We start from the raw sequence: 4,759 nt of genomic DNA, 5'->3' as shown, positions 1-4,759 counted from the left end.
AACTTCTCCGAGTCCTCGTGAATTAGTTTTTCATAGTGCAAAACATTTTTTATCGAAATGCTTCAAGTGCACGGCAGTATGGCTTCATGTAAAGCGAATCGGTTCATATCACTTAAACTTTAAATAATGTGACAAAAATTTTTGTTATTTTAAAAATTTCGCGCCACCTCTTAAAAGGCCGCTAACCGTTAAGTTTTAGTGATTACAAGATTGTATCTGCGTGACAAAAAATTACTATTAGTCATTTCTAGTGATCTGAAATGGATAATACTGTAATAAGTTTTTTGGCCTCGATAACTTTAAAACTGAGATTGACGTATCGTAGATAGCCATGGTATTTTGAATTTTACACATTGAACTGTCATTTAGCAAATTAAGTGCGGTAATAAACACACACATTTTCTGAACCCCTTAAAAAAATTGACACGTCATCATTAACAAAGCTTGTGTTCACCAAAATAAGATACCGCATAAATGCATCTGTTAAATGTTTTAAAATAATAACAATTGATTTTTTTTATTCAGTTTGGAGAGCGCTATCTGGTGGCATAGGCAGCAGTCATATCGAACCATCTGTCACGATCACGGTTGTAGAATAGATAGGTTGATACACTAGCATACATTTGCATATCCCTGGTCAGCGACGCCAATTGCCGATCGCGTCGCCTGGTTTTTGACGTTTTAGGGACACAGAACTCTATAGGCCTCTGTCTATAACCGATGTAATTAATAAAAGGAATCGTACTTATCGACTCCGATCAAATGTCATTTACAAATTTTGCATTGTTCATAAAGCAATGTAAACGAAAATTCCCAAAATAACTAGAATGATTTCCGCTCGACAAGGTAGAGGCGCTAGCTCTATGTGTCCTTTCCATGGATCGAAAAGAAGCGTCGCCATCCCAAGCCATTAGTGTACAAACCTATCTATTCTACAACCGTGGTCACGATTTTAATTTTATACTCAGGATCACGAAGCAATGCGTACACGTCATGGATGACGTAGATCCGTTACCAACACTAAATCAAAAATACGCGCCGCAATACGTGGCAATACGGATCAAAATCGATCAATTTGGGGGAAATTATATTGGTACGACTGATAGCGAAACATATGCTAAAGTTTTATCGATTTCACAAGTGTCATTGGTGTCAACTTTGGTTATGTTGTGTTATTGTTTGATTTTTAGCGTTTTTCTACTTTTCTGCTCGTGTAATCGTATCAGTTCTTTTCAGAACTATAACAGTTCTTTTTAGAACTCCAAGTTAACTGTCGTATACCGTGGTACGTGTCGCTTGCTTGAACGTAAACATTCCACCATGCCGAAGCCCTTGCACAAAGATGCAAAGCAAATGGTCGCTAATTTAGTGGACTATTTTGCTAAAGAACGCGATAGCGGGGGACCTCTTTTACCACTAACAGCTGTTCAAGACGTAAGTAGGTGTATTTTATTACAATTACTAATGCAGTCACATTGTACAGAGGGTTGCTGCTACTCTGGGTGTGTGTGTGCGAACAGTGAACTCCGTGGTACAACAAATAAAAACCGGAGAAGGTGTACATTCTCCCAAGAAATAGAGACCCCCGAACAAAGCAAGTGTGTGATATTAGCACTTCGGAGCAGTGTGCTATTCGAGAATACTTATATGGAATGGTCGAAAAAAGTATGAATTCGATGCGCACGCCTTATAGATATTAACGATTATTTTACAGAAATACATGTTACACGATCGTCATTACTTGACTGCTTGAAGAAGAAACATATATTTGAGGGTTCTCTGAGCTCGTTAGGAAGAATTTTACATTCTCTATTGGGTTTCGTTATTCTCCAACAAGTGTACGGAAGCGTCTTATGGAATTACATGTTATTCATGCAAAAACACACTTCTTACGTGAATACATGCACAATCAGCAGAACCCAAATCCTTTGCCATGTGATCTTGATGAAACATGGATATTTGAAAATGGTTCAGTAGTTAGGTCCATAGCAAGACGATAGTGTCAAAAGTATCAGGACGTTCAAAATAGAAGGGAAAAGTTAGTAATGTGTCAGTTTCACGTTGGTTATTTATTCTTCTCACTATATTTTAGATATATTGTATTCCATGTAGGTACAAGCAATGGATTTATTGATGAAGCAGCCCTGGTATTTTCTTCTAATACCAAAAATCCAGACTATCATGGCGAAATGAATCAACAGAATTTTCTCAAGTAGTTTCAGTTACTCATGAATCTTGAAGAACCATCACTGATTATTATAGACAATGCAAGCTACCACAGTACCCTTGCAAACAAATGTCCCAATGGTTCATGGAAAAAAGCAGAAATTCGTGAACGGCTTTAACAACATGACATAAGTTCAGATCCACAGCTGTTAAAAACGGAACTTCATCATTTGGTTGCACAGTAATGCATATACTATTCTCTATCGTTTCATTTAAAATATCATGTTTTTCAGAAATAAACATCCAAAAACGTATGTTGCCGTGAATTGGGCCAACAGAATGGCCATAGAGTATTGCGTTTGCCGCCATATCATTGTGTGTTTAACCCTATAGAAAATATTTGGGGAATTACTACAAATTATTATTCCAAACACATTGGGCGTGATGGTTATGGTCAAACAAAATTCAGTGGAAATGTGGAAAGAAGCGTTAGCACATGTCACGCCCACAATGTGGAAAAATACTGTTGACCATATGAATAAAATAATACGGGAGTGGTGGGAACGGGAATTATTATTTGACCGTGAAGAGGTTGCGCCGTTTATAATCGACATTAACGAAGATTCAGATTATAGTTTTAGTGATTATGACAGTGAAGATTCTAATACTGCAGAGGGCATTCAGCCACTGTAACATGTAGGTTATTTTCCATTATTATTATTATTAGTACAAAAATAAGGATGGAGGTAAAACCTATGCATCCAGATAGAAATAAGAGACAATTTCAATAACGAATGAAAAAAAAAAGCTGCACTCCTAAATAATACAAATAATAATTGGATATACCTACTAGAACTTATAAATTGAAAGCGTCGAATCTGTTCTTGAAGCAGTTAACACTGGGAGAATTAACAATTGTATCAGGAAGGCTGTTCCATTGGTTCACCACACGGTTTACAAGAAAATTTGAGCGAGACCTGGAAGAAGTTCTTTCTTTGATCAAATTGAACTGATGTCTTCTGAGTCTATCATTGATATTCAAACGATACATGTACGCTAAGTTCGATCCTATGATATTATGCAGTACTTTAAAAGTGAAAATTTGGTCGCCACAGGATCTTCTGTTGGCTATTGTATCCAATCCATACATTTCAAGCCGTTCTTCATAGGATGGTCTTGTCCTACCAAATGGTAAGCGGGTTGCGCGCCGCTGGACAGCTTCCAATTGGTTGGTGTCCCTAATTAAGTCGCAGCTCCATACTGAACCGCAGTACTCTAAAATTGGTCGAACATAAGTTATATAGAGCTTCTTCGTTAGTGCAATATTCAATGAGACAAATGTTCGGCTTATCAAATACAGTTGACGGTTGGCTTTGTTACAAATGTTGGCAATATGAGTAGACCATTCTAACTTGTTTGTAACAGTTACACCTAGGTCACAGTGTGACGTTTCTTCTTTTAGGCGATGATTACCTAACCAGTAGCTGTTCATGGGATTATCGGGACCGAAATACAACACTGTACATTTGTCGGTATTGAGAGGTAGTAGCCAGGTTTCGCACCATTGATAGATTATATTTAGATCTTCCTGTATGTTGTCATGATTACTTGAATGATCGTAGATTTTTGAATCGTCAGCGAAAAAGGGAGATTTGGAAGAGATGAGTTTGGGAAGGTCGGCAATGTATATGATGAAAAGAAGCGGTCCTAGGACACTACCCTGGGGAACCCCACTTGTGACAGGTCTTAAAATAGAAAAAGTCTGTCCCACACGTACTTTGAATGATCTTGTTGACAGATAAGCCTCGATCCAGCTTAAAAGTGTTCCGGTTACTCCGTATGATCTGAGTTTGAGAAGCAGTCTTCTTTTGGGAATTCTGTCGAATGCCTTCGAAAAGTCTAAGTAGATGACGTCAACAGGGATACGACTTTCGAAGGCTTTAGTCCAGTCGTCGATACACTGCAATAGATTGGTTGTTACCATCCTAATTGATTGTACTAGCGGCATGTTTTGCTGATGTCTTTTATAATCACACTATCACTTCACTGGCCAAATATACAGATCACTGGTCAGATGAAGACGTTGTGAAACATCAATAGTTATTATTATTTATAGTTTACTTTTGTATCTATTCCATGTCAATAAAGTAACTTATTCTGTAGATGTGACGTGGCCATTGTGGCATTGAAGACGATAAGAATATTTCTCTAACTTGAAGCCTGTCACAACAGTTCAATGCTGTCTGTTTGAGACGTATGTTGACATTCTCGTTGGTAGCTTTAAGTACAGTATGAAGCCTTGTACCACCCTGCAAGTATGTGTTTAACACCCAATTGTCAATTTTTACCAGCAGTCAATGCAAAAATGAATGTTCTTAAAGCCAGTCATTCACGTTCCAACGCCGGGGTACAATTGTATTAGATACAACTGCTGTACAATTCTGCTGATAAGCAGCAGTACACACACGTTACAACCTTGCAGTTAAAAATTTGCGATCGTGGTGGCAACATGTCCGAAGAAAATGGACTTTTATACCTGCTTTCACGGTTTGTATAACGTACACTGTCCACACGATCAAATTTCCATCCAATA

The 4,759-nt window shown here is 37.8% G+C and overlaps 1 long non-coding RNA gene across 6 annotated transcripts; it reads left to right on the top strand.

Moving 5' to 3' along the window:
• The first annotated feature begins 966 nt into the window (after positions 1-966).
• LOC135126785 (uncharacterized) lies at positions 967-4,328 on the top strand. Of its 6 annotated transcripts, none has more exons than XR_010280137.1 (6): positions 967-1,434; positions 1,484-1,665; positions 1,715-2,038; positions 2,093-2,407; positions 2,460-2,862; positions 3,629-4,328. It is a non-coding gene; the product is annotated as an uncharacterized LOC135126785 (long non-coding RNA). The 6 variants fall into 6 exon arrangements; XR_010280136.1 differs by having other exon boundaries at positions 2,460-3,217; XR_010280133.1 differs by having other exon boundaries at positions 2,460-3,357.
• Positions 4,329-4,759: the final 431 nt, after the last annotated feature.

The sequence above is a fragment of the Zophobas morio genome, unplaced genomic scaffold, assembly GCF_036711695.1.
Source record: "Zophobas morio isolate AGI-343-1 ecotype UQ-CSIRO unplaced genomic scaffold, CSIRO_AGI_Zmor_V1 ptg000011l, whole genome shotgun sequence".
Taxonomy (NCBI): Eukaryota; Metazoa; Arthropoda; class Insecta; order Coleoptera; family Tenebrionidae; genus Zophobas; species Zophobas morio.
Note: the sequence above shows the minus strand (reverse complement) of the source record. Positions and strands in the feature narration are given on the sequence as shown.